This window comes from Oryctolagus cuniculus, chromosome 7 (assembly GCF_964237555.1).
Source record: "Oryctolagus cuniculus chromosome 7, mOryCun1.1, whole genome shotgun sequence".
NCBI classification, from domain to species: Eukaryota; Metazoa; Chordata; class Mammalia; order Lagomorpha; family Leporidae; genus Oryctolagus; species Oryctolagus cuniculus.
In genome coordinates this window covers 19,864,150-19,880,280 of record NC_091438.1, presented here as the reverse complement: position 1 = coordinate 19,880,280, position 16,131 = coordinate 19,864,150, and the positions used below count along the sequence as shown (strand labels likewise).

Sequence of the window (16,131 nt, the reverse complement as noted above, 5' to 3'; positions counted from 1 at the left end):
TGATCCAGGAATGTATAATTCCTGTTATCTTCAGATATATTGGAATTATTCTGAGTAGCTGAGAGACAATAGGGGTTGACCTCAATCTGCAGTACAATAGCTGCAGGAAGTACCTGTGAACATGGCTGATTTTATTCAGGATTGAGATAGGCAGTTTGGACACCTGTACTAGATTCTGCCCATCTAGGCACTTGGTAGGGACTTTGTAAATTGCAATGAGTTTGTTGCGTGGATTTTATTCAGGCTTTTAAGATCTCTGAGCCTCAGTATTATATTAATATCCCCATGTAAATGATCTGCTTCTAAGGTCTGCTAAAATTTAGTGGTACTCCAATAAGATAGATCACATGAAAGAATTTAGGAATTTATGAAAAAAAGAGTGGAAGCTACAAATATACTTGGTATATTATCTGTTTTTAAATTAGATAATGTAATTTATTGTAAATATGGGTTAGGTACAAAATGGAGCCTTAAAAAAGGCTTTTTGTAAATATGAAGATACTTCAAGAAGTTTATTGGAAATAATATCAGTTTGTTTTGATGTAAAAATGTTTGAAGTCTATGCTTAGTTTTTATTTATTTATTCATTTATTTATTCATTTATTTATTTTTACCTGAGAGGTAGTTATAGACAGTGAAAGGGAGAGACAGAGAGAGGTCTTCCTTCTGTTTGTTCACTCCCCAATTGTCCACAATGGCCAGAGCTGAGCTGATCCGAATCCAGGAACCAGCAGTTTCTTCCAGGTCTCCCACGTGGGTGCAGGGGCCCAAGGACTTGGGCCATCTCCTACTGCTTTCCCAGGCCATAGCAGAGAGCTGGGTTGGAAGTGGAGCAGCGGGAGTAGAACCAGTGCCTACGCCGGATGACAGCACCGCAGGCAGAGGATTAACCTACTGTGCCACAGCGCTGGCCCTCATGCTTAGTTTTTAATAGAGTGCATTTCCATGAACTTTTTGAAAACTTCTTGTATGTGTTATTTTGGTTTCAGGTAGGCCATAGAGGAAAGCAGATTTGCTTTGAAAAGAAATTCTAATCTGGAGTGAGTGTTGAGCTAAGCAATTAAGACACTCACAGTTCAAGTCAGAATTCTCAGCTCTGCACCGGACTGTATCTTCCTATCATACTGAGACGCGTGGTGATGGCTCAAGTAGTTGGCTACCTGACACCCATGTGAGTGACCTGAATTGAATCCCCTACTCCTGACTCTGGCCCCAGCCCAGCCCCAGCTGGGGCAGATACTTGGGGAGTGGACCAGTACATGCAGTGTCTTTCCATCTGTCTGTCTTGCATGTGAAATAAAATGATAATAAATTAGAAATATGTAAGATCCAATGAAAAGCCTGGAAACAAAAAATGCAATAAAATGAATGCATTTTCCTCTTTATAACTATTTCCATTTTATTTAAATATTCTTTCTATAGAGCTGAATCTCCTTGGATTTCTTTTTCCCTCATTCAAACAGCAGTATTAGTCATATGCAGAATCAAGCTGTGCTATGGGATTTTCTGGCATGAGATATTGACAGTTCATGAAGATCTTGAAACATTAAGCCATTGCTCTGACCTCATCAAGAGATGGTTTTCAAACATTCAATAAAATTTTGCCAAGTAGGTATAATCCATGGAGATCCTGTAGGCAAGATTGGAAAGGAATTTCTGTGGAATATTAAAAAAAAAATTCTTTTCTTTGAAAGGTTGATTTATGGGGTGGGGATGAGAGCTAGGAAGAGAGAGAGAGAGAGAGAGAGGGAGAGATGTTTTATCTATTGGTCCATTGCCCAAATGGCCACAATGGCCAGGACTGGACCAAGCAGAAGCCAAGTACCTGGGTGGCAGAGGTCCAAGTGTATGGGCCATCTTCCTTTGCACATTGCCAGGTCTCAAAATGGTGTTCTGATGGGTTGCTGGTATCACAGGTGGTGGCTTAACCTGCTGAGCCTTGATGCCAGCCGCTTCTGTGGATTCTTGATGCATGTTGTGCTTCACATTACAATGCAAACAATTTAAATCAACCAGTGGGTTAGCTAAATCTGTGAATTCCTCCCTAGTCATGGGTTGGACAGTAAGACTGGAAGACTGATAGAGCACCTGACACTTGCACCAATGTACTCATGACAGCTCTGGTGCGTGTGAGAGAAGGGGCATTAATCCTGCACTAGAGTGGGGCTCCTCAAATTCTCATGTAAAGGCCTGACTCTGGGGTTTAGTAGTTTCAGACATTCAGACTCTAAAGAAGCAAGTATTTTTAACTTACTTATTTCTACATGTGACCAAAAAAGTTGGAGGAGGAGGGGTGGAGATAAATGGTTTCCTTCAGCTTTCAGTGTCAGCAAGCCATTCCCTGACTCAGAATCATGAATATGTGGGAGTGTGTAATTGTGGAAGAGGGAGAGGGGAACAGAAAAAAAAAATGAATAAATACATAGTATCCAAGTCAATTTAAGCAAGAAGATATTCCTCCATTATTCCTTCAATTTAGTCTCTACATTGTCTCCAAGGCTGACTGGCTCCAGCTCTCTGCCCTGAAGCTCTGTTGCAAAGAGCTGGAACACTCTGTCCCTCACTTACATCCAGGGGCCCTTTGTTGACACTTGAAACCAGGGACTGGGTGATCAGAGCCACTCTGCTCTGTGGCAGTCAGCTGTTTACTTTGGAGCATAATCTCTGCTCCCAGGTCAGTCAGAGATGGTGGCACTTAGTGCAACAATCCAGAACTGAGCCCTCTGCAGAACTCAACTAAGCTGTCACTCTCAAGTGCTTTAATCACTGGAAAACAACTAATACTTCCCAAGGCACTGGCCCATTCAACTCTGTTGATGTGGTGGTTCACATTTGGATTAGGACTTTTGAATCACAATTCAGGGAGTTTGAGTCAATTATCTTAATGTGCCTTTTTATTTAGCCAACATTTAATACCTACTACGTGCCAGCCAGACCAGCAGGCTGTGGGGGTAACTTTGTGCCATAAAATCTAGATACACAGTAGGAATCTTAAATTTCTTGAAACTGGGGAATTTAGGTGTATATCCAGATTTATAATTTAAAATATAGTAGAAGAAATATAAAAAACAAAACCTTAATATTCCTTAGGTTTACAAAGAAAATCATTTCACTTAGGAAATGAATCGTTGATGTGACCACCCCTAGCTGCAGCTTTGAAGACAGATCATTGGAAATAGGATACACACAAAGAGCCCCAGCAAAGTGCCTGGAAGTTAAGCCTATAGAGACTTTTTAGATTCTCTGTTTATAAAAATTTACCAAAAGGTTATCTTTCATGAAAATGGGGATCATTTTACCCAGAGGCCTTGCAAGTTTCAGAACAAATTCTTGTTGTTATGGGTCTACAGGGAATTTAAGGCAGCTTGAATTTAAAGAAAAAAATGTACATTTTCTAAAAAATACTGGAATGACAGTTCTATTTCTTTACTTGACAAATTGTTATCCCTGAAATTTCCCTGTAACGCTGTGGTCAGATGAAGAGGTTTTTATTATTTATTATTATTTTCATCATCATCATCATCATTATTTTGACCAATATCAAAATGGTGAAATGTGAACTATAGGTCAAGATAATAACTTTTTAAAGTCTTCTTTGCAAATCCTCCCCCTCCCAAAAGGAAAGAATGCTAAAAGCAATATAGCATAGAGATTGAGAGTAAGGACTGAAAGTTTTGAAATCAAAATGCCTCAAATCATATAATGGCTCTACCTCTCACTGGAAATATATATTCTTGGATAATATATGGAACCTCTTTTAGTCTCAGTCTTCCCATCTATAAAATGGGGACATTAATAGTATCTTTTTGGAGGGTTGTTTCAACAATTAAGCAAAATGGTATTTGAAAAGCTCTTTAACAAGTACCCAGCATGCGGAAAATATTTGGTAAATCTCAGATATTGTCACTTTTTTTTTTTTTTTTTTTTTTTTTTGACAGGCAGAGTGGACAGTGAGAGAGAGAAAGAGAAAGGTCTTCCTTTTGCCATTGGTTCACCCTCCAATGGCCGCCACAGCTGGCGTGCTGCGGCCGGCACACTGTGCTGATCCGATGGCAGGAGCCAGGTGCTTCTCCTGGTCTCCCATGGGGTGCAGGGCCCAAGCACCTGGGCCATCCTCCACTGCACTCCCTGGCCACAGCAGAGAGCTGGACTGGAAGAGGGGCAACCCGGACAGAATCCGGCGCCCCGACCGGGACTAGAACCCGGTGTGCCGGCGCCCCAGGTGGAGATTAGCCTAGTGAGCCGCGGAGCCAGCCCAGATATTGTCACTTTTATTGCCATTATTGTTGTTACTGTTACATGTACTTTGTCAGGTGTAGGCTATGCTTGGAGATGGGAGTGGAAAGGGTTGGAGAGATTGTACGGCCACCACAAAGCATACCAAACACTGGAATTAGGGGAAAGGTTTATTGTTGGGTGGGGGAAGCCCAACAGGCTGGAGGGAGGAAGGAGAAAGAGAGAGAGAGATCAGGAGAGAAAGAGAGCAGGTTCCTGGGAAGCAATCCTGCCATACCTTCTCACGGGGCAGGGAAGTAGGAGCAGTGAATCCCAGTAGGGTGGCAGTGGAGCGGACACCTGAGGTTGGGCCACTGGGCTTAGGACTGAAGCTTACTGTGCAAGGTGGCGGCAGGGGCCAGAGCCTAAGATGGTGTTCGGGGCATAGATGGTGCCACAGATAAGATGGCACCATTTTACTAACATTTCCCCCTTTTGTTTTTCATAAAGCTAGTGTTTATGGGATTACACCAGCCCCCAAAGTCCAGGAGGAGTGGAGGATGATGATCTGTCTTTAGTACTACTTCCTGCTGGCACAGGGTGATGTCTCAAGCTTCAATCTCCTGGGTGGGGAGCTGAGTATATCCCTGTAGCAGCATTTGGTTGACCACTTTGTTGGTGAAGGCTTTGGTTCATTCCATTATCACCTCCTGTAAACACTTAGACAAGGTAGTATAAAAGCCAGAGTGAGAATAGTAGCCACTGGTCCCAGTAGTGGCATTAACCAAGTAATGAGATTTCCTAGAGGAGTGGAAATGGGGGTGGGGGGTCCTCTGTACCCTAGTGAAGACTGTTAGATGGATGTGGTTTTATGTGGCCTGATTGGTTAACATAATAACAACAGTGTTAAAATCAGTCTGTTCGGTAGTACTACACCTGTTAGTGAGGTGATTTGGCTTTGGAGACCTCAGATGGCATAAGCTGAGGTCTCAATGGACGTAGCGACCTCCTCTTGTAACTGCTGGAGTTGTTTTGGAGTTGAGATGATGTTGTGGCCCAAAACTGTTCCTGAGATCACTACCGAGGAGAGCCTGCAAAGCTGATCCCAACCAAGAGTAGGAGAAAGGCCACTTGTCTCTTGCGGGTAGAGGGATTTGTCTGTAGAATTCTGAACAATCATATGACAGTAAGTAGGGGAGAGGACCATTAAAACACACAGGTCGGGAGTAGAACCACTGATGTAAGAGCAGAGGCTATGATTACAAAGAAATGAGGCACCAGTGGGCTAGACAGGGTCTAGAACAAAGGACAATGTCATTATTAGAGGATGTAGGAAAGGTGCTGTCTAAACCACGAATAAGTTTTCTGATTGAAAGGCAAATAGGAACTGACAGAAGGGGCCTTATAATGATCAGGTGGGCTTTTAAGGCCTGACAGTTATGAAGCCCGGATCTATTTATCTCTTTACACGGGGTGCATCCTAAGGGAGGTATAAGCTTCGTTAGGGAACACACCCTGTTGACTTCCATTACCTAGCTGGCCTGGGAGGAGAGCTGGCCAGCTAAAAGCAGGTGGCATCTCTAAAAGGAAATTTACAGTTCTGCCTGCAGTGTTGCTGACCCTTCTTGGTCGTCCCTTGAGAGCAGAGGTTACTCTGGAAGCTGGGCCAAGTGAAGGGCATTTCAGCTGAGAGCCAACAAGGTTTGTAGCTCTGACCGGGGCGTCCTTTGACTCCAGGGCAGTTCCATTTCCAGTGATCCAACTTTTGGCTGGCAGAGCTGCCAGGCTGTTCATAAGCTGACTTCTGCTGAACCCTGGATTTCCACATAGAAAGCCACTGCAGTGGACTGGCCTGTTGGGTCTCCTTGCGGGCAGTTCACTGTGCAAAGCAGCCATTAATTGGCCTGCCACCCATCTTCACATTGCTTCTGATGCCTAGCGTTCTCTTCTTCCTGGTTTTTCTAAAAGCAGACCAGAGGAAACCTTTAAGAGGATGCAATCAAGGGGTTGCTCAAGTCCCATCTCTCATCTTTGGTGGCCTAAACTAGAAGTGCATGGTCACAGGCATGTTCTGATAGTGGTTTTTCTGTGAGGTAGACAATGCCCATGAGGAAAGCTATGTTCTCAGGTTAGCATCAAACATGATGACCATCTTATATATAAAAGTTGAAGTCATTAGTAGAACTTTCTCTCCCTTCCTTTATTCCAAAAGGGAAGTTTTGCCTGTTTACTGTGCCCGTGGCAAGGTAAATGTAGCCATGAAAGCATAATTTAAGCTCTCATTTTGGCTACGCTGTTACTACAGAAAAATGTTAGCCATTCCTTTTATAAAGCCTAAAGATTCAACTGTACATCCTGCAGATCCTTCAGTATAGAGTCAGTTTCCCATATTGAAGAGAATAGAGATATAAGGGAGCGAGTCAGGCTTCCCAGACTACTTACTGACAATAACAATATCAAATGAAAGCATACAAGTAATTTTAATTGTTAAATAACTTATGAAAACATTTACCAGAAGGTTCAATGCCTTCTATAAATTTTAAGACAAGGGTACATGTATTTGGAGATATCTCTTAAATATCTGACATGGTGTAATGTGTTTGACCAGCAAACTCAAGCATAAAAATGTCAATAAATTTAAAACCTCTGGTACAGAGATTTAGGTCACACAAACCAAAAGGCTATCTTTAATTAATGTAATAGTTTAAATTTATGAGCAATATTTTATCTATAAGCCAATTAAAAGAGTTCTTAATAAATTTTCCCAGGTGGAATACAATATGTATGCACGTCTAACATACCATACAAGATAGAACAATAAAGCAGTTTCAGTAATAGCTTCTTAAAATCTTTAACTGTTTTTTTTTAAGTTACCAATTGATTCGAATTACTTTTTGTTCTTAATCACTTCAATTAACCATACTTTCTCTCAGTTGGAACCTGTAGTGCATTATTGGCTTCATCTGCTTACAGAGCTTCCCAAAGTACTGAATTCTATAGAAGTCACTGGGAAAAGCCCATCAGAACCCACAGAAGGACACAGCTAAACACAGAACCAACAATGTTTTAGTTTTATGAGCAGCAAATCTGATATACAACACTGCAGATGACAAAACACTTTAAATAGCCATGCTTAAAATGATAAACTCATCAACCAATAGGAGGTACTTGCTTACTCCACACAGTACTTTTGAAAGCACCTATAGGATTTTACAAAACATTTATTCCTTTTAGACCTCTGGGCCTTTCTCATTAAGAGAACCATCACATTTGGTAACACAAAATCATTAAACTTTTTCACTTTTGGAAATTTGTATCAGTATCACTTTACATTTCCATGACTTAAGATTTAGCACCACTTCACATCTTGGCAGTACCTGTAATATAATCCAAATAGCCTTATTAGTTGGTGTCTCTACAAGATGAGAGACATATATCCTTTGATAGTTCCAGGAGCCCAACTGGAACTATCAAAGTCCAGAGAATTTGGAACTTTGCTTTTTTTTTTTTTTTTTTTTTTTTTTTTTGGAATGCCTATCAAGGATGCCAAGGAAGTTTAAAATATCTTGTAGAAATAGGATCCATTAACATCACAACATAATATAGATTAGATTTGATCACTGTTACAAAGTGATTACTCAAATATTTTAGAATAAATATATACTTAACAAACCAAAACTCAGCTGTTTTAAACAATCTGAACTTAACAGAAACATTAAGAGAACATAATAGATTACTTTTTTTAAAAAAAGATTGATTTATTTATTTGAAAGTTAGAGGTACAAAGAGAGAGAAGGAGAGGCAGAGAGAGAGTCTTCCATCCACTGGTTCACTCCCCAGTTGGCTGCAATGGCCAGAGCTGTGCTGATCCGGAGCCAGGAGCCAGGAGCCAGGAGCCAGGAGCTTCTTCCGGGTCTCCAACGTGTGCACAGGGGTCCAAGGACTCGGGCCATTTTCTATTGCTTTCCCAGGCCATAGCAGAGAGCTGGTTTGGAAATGGAGCAGCCAGGTCTCGAACCAGTGCCCATATAGGATGCCAGGACTTCCGGCCAGGTCTTTAACCTGCTGTGCCACAGCACCAGCCCCACATAATAGATTACTTTAACAGAACACAAAATCTGTGTCTCTTTGGTTTTTCCAAAAATTGGAAATAAAACCTTAAATTTAAGAGCTGGGACATGGAATCGTATCACATAACTTGGAGCAGTTTTAACAGGTTCAGAACTAGGGAAGATAAAATAGCTTACTGGAGCTGGCTAGAAAACTGACAGAGAATCACCAATTAAACAAAACTATGAAACAGAGATGTTGCAGTTTTTAAACAGATTTTTAAGACAATTTCAAAATATTTACTGACATACATGCAGAAAACCTCATTGCTTTAACAGAGGATCAGATTCTAGTTTTGTGTCAAAGAAGAATAGACTGATAGAAGACAACATTTTCTAAATAAGATAACATATCAAATTTCAACCTTAGTTACTTTCAAACAGTGTTAAACTATTTTCATATGGACAATCTATGAAAACATGTTAGCAAACCCAAAGAGTTTTCTATAGAATATAAGGTGTTGAGTACCAATATTTACATTTAGACACATTTATCTCATTTGCCTTTACCCAATTTACATTTAGCAATTACACCTGGATGACTGAAGATGCTGGTATTATGTCATAATTCTTTCTGAATTAAGGTCAAAATTACATTTATGTCAAATTCTACTCCTTTTTGTGAAACTCTAGCTATACATCAGTGATGTTAAACCAGAGGTTGCAAAATACACCTTAGGGGCTATAAGGAGTACTGATTACCAATTATATATCATCAAGTATGGATTACCCATTGCTATATCATTGGAAACCTGTTAAAATAAATTGCAAAACAAGTTCAACAAGGCAAAAAGAAGTATTTTATTTTTAAAGGCAGTGATCTTCCTAGATTTAAAAGAGAAATTTCTTTAACCCAGTGTCCAGTTACAGTTGAGCCAATTTCTCATGCATGAGATTATTATTTACCAGACATCCTTTTAGATTCTATCTGAATTTGAATTTAGTTTTCCTTATACCCAAAGAATACCTTGGGCCAATGATGCCCTCCCTAGTCAACAGTAAGCTACTTGGGATTGCCCCTGAAACAAAAGTTCAGGCAGCTGCCAGACAGTACTCAAGGGTGACTATGGGCTAGGGGCTGCTGTGTAAGGGACAAAAAGGCCATTGGAAATTTTTCACCATTACGTCAGGTTTTGTGGGAGAGGGCATCCACCAGAGCAAGTAGGCCCACCCTGCCCCCCGAGATTCCTAAGGAGGAGAATCTGATAGGGCAATAAAGGGCAATTAGGGAAAAGGAGATATGTCTGGAAATGGTAGTTAACCTGGTAAGCTTGCTGGTTTGAAGGGCCAGTCTAGGAAAGGCTCACTAATGGAACCAGGAAATGGAGTTTACAGGAACTGGGGAGACCTGGGGAGGTATGGAAGCAACACTCCAGGCTGTGGCCAGTCTCACAGATTACTAAGGAAGGAATAACAATATGCAGTTTTCAGCCCACACCCTAACAGGCCAGAAACCCCTCAAAAGACCTGATTATCCTGTATGGGTTGCTCATGATGAAAACAAAAGAGCCCTCAAAAGGGTGGATGCCACTTTGTTTGGTTGTCAACTGGGAGCTCGGAAGGATGGGAAGCACCGTTCCCTTGGTGTTCTTGGGGTAAAATTGGAACAAGACAGGGAAGGGCAAGGACAAGTTGGAGGATGAGGGCTGGAGGGTGATGGCATGGATACAGCCTGTTCCCAAACTTGCCTTTGTTTCTCTGGGAGGAGGGCGTTAGAGAGGAGCATAAGATAAGCAGGGGGAGTAGACTTTGGACAGGGACTGGTTCTGAGATAAAGGTTGGAATTCCCGGATGGAAGGAGGAGATACAGTGAGTGAGACAGTGAAAGCTGGAGTTTTGGCTTTTTAGCAAAAGCTTGGGAAGTTAAGAGCTTGAGCTGGAGAACACGGGTGGAGATAGAAGGCTTGGATAAAGGAAATCCTCTTCCACTTTTCCAAATGCTCACAGAAGTGATAAAGATCTTGAGTAGTGTCAGGGTCAAACGTGGACTGATTGTCAGGAGGAGGATAAGACGGAACGCAGGAAGAAGCAGCTCCCTGGGTGACCTGCAGAGTCAGATTGGTGGGGTCCCTGTGATCACAGCTGTCTGATGGGAGGATATGGGAACAGAAAGCAGAGGTCCTCACCCACACACCCACCTGGAGCCCAGGGCTTAGCCCATAGAAGGGAAGCAGGGGTTGAGTCGTCACTCACACCCGCGGTTGCCCAGGATACAGTGTGGGTCCAGAGGGGCATGGGGCCGCGGGGGTTGTGGTGCCTGGTACGAGGACTTCAGTGGAGTAGAACCACAACCCCTAGAAAGTCATATTGAAAGGATCCTCCACCCACCCGTCTTACCTCATGGAGCATTTGGTGGCATGGCAGGAGGTCTGGGGGTGTGTTTTGTGGTTGGCGGGATCCCAAAGTAGCTCAAATCCCCAAGGGGAGAGCAAGGTCAATGGGAGAGCCTGGATCTGAGTCACGGCACCAAGGTAAGGCCTTCACAAAACACACCAAACACTGGAGTTAAGGGAAGGGTTTATTGTCAGGTAGGAGAAGCCTGACAGGCTGGATGGAGGGATGAAGAAGAAAGAGAGATTGGGAGAGAGAAAGAGCACATGTGTGGGAAGCAGGTCCTGTTACACGTTTGCAGGGGCAGGGAAGTAGGAGTAGTGAATCCCATTACTGTGGTTGGGACTTAGGACTGAAGCTTACTGTGCAAGGTGATGATGGGGGCCAGAGCCTAAGATGGCGTCTGGGGCATAGATGGTGCCACAAGTAAGACAGCACCATTTTACTAACAGAGACAAGCCAAGAGCCTGAGTCAATTTTTTGTAAAACAAAAAGAAGTCAGTATTCTAGGATATAGGGAGGAGAGTGTAGAATATAAAGGAAATTTAGAGACCCTGGAATTTTCTAGCCTTTAACACTGAGGTGTCTTGGCCAGCTTTAAATTTTTATTTTTTTATATATTTATTTTAGAGGCAGGGAGAAAGAGAGGGAGAAAGAGACAACAGAGCTCTGGGTTATTCCCACATGACTGCAACAACCAGGCCTGATTGAGATGGGAACTCATTCTAAGTCTCCCATGTTGGTGGTGGACACCCAGCTACTTTGATCTACTGCTTCCCAGAATGTCAATTACCAGGAAGCTAGAATCAGGGGCAAAGCCCAGAATCTAACCCAAGCACTCCAAATGGAATGGGAGCATCTCAGCTCGCATCTTAAATTCTGTGCAAAATGCCTGCCCCTGGGCTGGCTTTACAAATCTTCTTGAAGACATTCCCATAACAGATAACTATGAAGAAATCTGATTCAACTAACAATGGTCAACAACCAATTGTACTCATGCCTACAGTCAACATGGTTTAAAGTTCTCTGTGGTATTTCAGTCTTATCCTTTGAGGACCTGGAAGGCATCATGAACATATTTTACTAAAAGAGCATGTCTATGTTTAAATGGTTCTAATGGAAAATGTATTTTGTTAAAATAAGAACTTCAATCAAAGTATCCCTTTGAAGTAATTTTACAGTAAACAGTCTGAGGTTTAATCAGTTTGGGAGGGGAGTAAACGCTTTTGATGAAGATGGAAAAAGCAAAAGGATAACTGTCTTCCAGAGCTCTGCTGCCTGGAAACCATCATGAGGCACTTGATCAACAAGTGGATGTTCCTAGGGACCAGGTTGCTGGGCTTGGAAGGAAAGTGTCAGATGGGTGCTGCTCATAAGCATCTCAAAGAGTTGGCAAGCATGCCAGGGGCTGTGAGCTGGGCTCTCTGCACAGTAGGTCCCACTGGGACCTCCTGCTAGGAGGCATCCCTTGTCCTGCCCAGGAGCCAGCACTCACTGCTCTGCTGCTCATCGTGCGCAAGCTTCTCACTTTCCCACGCCTCTCCTCAACTGTGGTGGTTTCTGATTCTTTTCCAGATGTTTCCCAAGTACCTTAAACAATTTCCAAGTTTTCTTTCTTTTTTCCCTGCTCTCTGTCCTCCCCTCTACTCATTGTTCAAAGCCTAATATGGTAGCTCTCATAAGTAGGTATCAATAGGTTGTGTGTGTGTGGGGGGGGTTAAGATATATTTGTTTGAAAGGCAAAGCCCCAGAGAGAGAGATAGAGAGAGAGAGAGAGATCTTCTATCTGCTGGTTCACTCCCCAAATGGCCAAAACAGCTGGAGCTAGATCAGACCAAAGCCAGGAACCTGGAACTCCATCTAGGCCTCCCATGTAGGTGGCAGGTGCCAAGGACTTGGGCCATCATCTGCTGCTTTTGCAAGTGCATTAGCAGGGAGTTGAACTGAAAGTGGAGCAGCCAGAACTTGAACAGGTGCTCATATGGGATGTTGGCATTGTAGGCAACAGCTGAACCCACTAAGCCTGGCCCCTAAACTTATCTTTTAGTTTCATTTTCTGTGAATTTTTATGTATCATAATAGGCATTTTTCATGAACATTTGGAATTCCTGTCATGTGAACAGTATCACCAGAAATCAAGACAAATATTAAGACATGTGGAAGCAGGAAGAGGTTGGGAGTTTTCCCAAGATTTTTTGTCTCTGCCCTAGCAAATCCTGAGATTGTAAGAAGTAGTATGAACTCCTTGTGTATTTGACTGCCTCTGAACAGGTGCAACAATGGGGGAATTATTCTCAACTTCTGCTGCAGCAAGATGAACATTACAGAAAAATGGACTCCTGTTCTACTCATTTTTGCATTTTCATATCAACTAGGAAGATATCATAGGCAAAGCACAGTGTCCTGGTACCATTTGCAATATCCATTTTGTTCTTTCTTTTGTGAATTTCCTCATGAGGGCATTATATTGTAATTCAAGCTCTTGTAATACAAACTGTTAAGATATAGTGCATTCTGACCTCCTTTTTGGTTTCTATGACCCTCTCCCCTTAAGAGCAAAGTTATGGTGTGTGACAAGGAGGTTTGAATGGGAAAATTCTAAGTCTTATATCTGCCATTTATTCTGTGTCTTTGAGAAAAGAACACTTGCACTGCACACATTCAGTGCCATGGATAAAAAGACCTAATGCTTCTTCATCCCACAAGTTAAAAGTGTCTTTCTTTCAGTTTATCATGCCTTACTGGGCATCCACCCTGCCAGTCCCTGTATTGGGTAGCAGGTGAACCAGAGGATTAGCTGCAGGGCTGACTGACTGTTACACTGAATTGTCCATGTGGCACATCTTTGCATCTTCTGATGAGAGTGGAGATCCTAGTTTCAAAGTCCACATGGCCTGCCGGACACTGAGTGGATCTCCTGGATGGTTCAGAGGGGGCAGGATGCCTTGAAAGCAGAGACAAAGACTCTGGGGAGGGATGGATGGGGATTGGGAGGGACCCACCAGATTTGTGCGTCCATCTCTGTGTCTTCAGACTCTGCTCACTTTAGAGGGAGAGCGTCAGCTGAGAGTTTCAGGTCAGCCTCTTCTGCTCCACATGAGCTGGGAACAGAAAGCTGTGAAAGACTAACAATGCTGCTCCCCTGGTGGCCCAAGGCACCTCCATGTTGCGCATGTGACCAACTTGTTGTCATTTGCAATGTCATACAGCCCCATTCTCCCAGGCCAAAGAGGAAAAGGTTTCTTCTTTGTCCTGATGCTGCTGATGGGACTGTGGAAAGAACAGGGTGGAGTTTTGTCATATTTTGCCTTTAATTTACTTTCACATTCAAGGGATTTATGGACAGATATTCTCTAAATCCAATAGAAAAGCTGAACATTTAGTATTCTAGTGCAGACTGAACAGTGATGCAGAATAGCAGAGAGCAAAAACCAGACTACGTAACATTTCAGGGAATCCGTAACTACATTGCTTATACACTGTGTTAGATGACTTGAGGAAGATGGAGAGAATGAAAGTTTCTTATTACTCTAAAATTGGTGAAATTGGGATTCTGAGATTATAATCTATTTGAAATGATTTGAGGGGATTTCTGGAAAATCTATATATTTCCAGGTAAAATATTATAATATATATTTATATTATATATATATAAAATAATAAGAACCTGGCTATGAAAAGGGAAGGTTTCTATTTCATGTCTGTATTTATGTTTTGAGAAACAAGTTCTCAAGAAGAACATATAAAAACACAGATGATGTAATCTATAACCATCTCTGATTTCTAGGCTTTTGAATAATCACAAAGATAGATACTAACTTCTATTTCAAAAAAAAAAAAAAAAAAACAGACACCCTCTATATTTTTGTAAAACTCCAAAGACAAAAAGGGAGAAAAATCCTTTGGTTGCAGTGTTGCAATGGCTGCTCATGTCTGACCTACATCTTTTCTGCTGAAATTCAAACCAAGTTCTTTTCTTTTGAGTCATTGGAAATAGAAAAGGCATCTATTTGTTACTCTTTAAAGAAGGCTTCAAGTAAAAAAATTGCTTTTAAACTCACTCCTTGCAATTGGGTCTTCCCCAATAATTCTTAGGGCCTTTTGTCTGTCTAAGTAGAGAAATGTTATCATACTAAATTTTTATGACTTCTTCTGAACTCCTTCCAAAATCTGTTCATCTCATTTCTGCTGTTCTCAAACTGGATGTAGTATTCATAATTAAGCTGTGACCCAGCCAGTGGGGGGAAACAAACAAACAAACAAACAAAAAACCAGAGAGTTGCCCTAAAGAAACACTGAGCAAAGAGAAGGAATTCAAACTCCTTGCCTCAGTCCAAACTTGAAAGGAGTCATTAGTCGGTCAGCCAGTGAAGGAAGCAGGCAATCGTGGAAATCATTCTAGAATAGAGTGCAATGTGCGTTGAGGTCAATGAGACACCAAAACACTGAATTCACATTTTAGCTGGAATCACTGATGAGCTTTTCCTTTTAAATCCTGCAAATTATTTTTCAGCCATAGCTAAATTCATATTAAAAATTTCATAGATAATTTAAATTTCAGCCAGAAACACTCACTATAGACTTTTTTTGGGGAAAAAAACTGGTCAGGTGGACTATAAGTTCTTGAGGCAAAGGGAATTCATATCCCAGTGTTTATTTATTCTAAGAGCACCTAGCACAGAGGTAGTCCCATCATGGGTACCTGAAAAGTCCAAGTTGAGTCATAAAATTCTTTTTAGATTTATTTATTTGAAAGAGAGAGAGATCTTCCAACTGCTGGTTCACTCCCCAAATGACCATAATGGCCAGAGCTGGGCTCATCTTGACGCCAGGAACCAGGAACTTCTTCCAGGTCTCCCATGTAGGTGCAGGGGCTCAAGGACGTGGGCCATCCTCTACTGCTTTCCCAGGCACATTAGCAGGGAGTTGGATTGGCAGTGGAGCAGCCAGGACTCGAACCTGTGCCCATACAGGTTACTGATGGCCCCTGAGTCATATAATTAACCTGAAGATTTGGGGAAATAAAAGGTTTCCTATCAAAGGAGTTTATAGTAAAGTCACAGTTTTCCCAGAATGAGGTTTGATTTCAATTTTAGGTAGGCACCTATTATTTGGAAAATAGATTTTAAAATGTGTTTGCATGTTTTTTTTTTTTTTTTTTTATTGTTTGGCAAAAGTTGTAATGCACCAAGATGCAATTCCTCTGAATTTCATAGCATTACTAATTCATTCATGATTAGAAATAAAAATCCTCAAAGGGGAGAAGAATATATGTTTGGTTGTTTTTAAAATCTTTCCAAGTGTCTGCTGTTCCACTGTAGAAAGCTCTTAGAGTAGTGACTCCAGCTTAAATGTGATTTCCGGCCGGCGCCACGGCTCACTAGGCTAATCCTCCGCCTTGCGGCGCCGGCACACCCGGTTCTAGTCCCGGTCGGGGTGCCGGATTCTGTCCCGGTTGCCCCTCTTCCAGGCCAGC

General features: G+C 42.0%; 1 protein-coding gene across 2 annotated transcripts in view; it reads left to right on the top strand.

The window, feature by feature from the left end:
• DPP6 (dipeptidyl peptidase like 6) overlaps positions 1–16,131 on the top strand; it is a 1,252,024-nt gene that overhangs the window by 257,389 nt on the left and 978,504 nt on the right. The gene's annotated exons all lie outside the window — the stretch shown is intronic.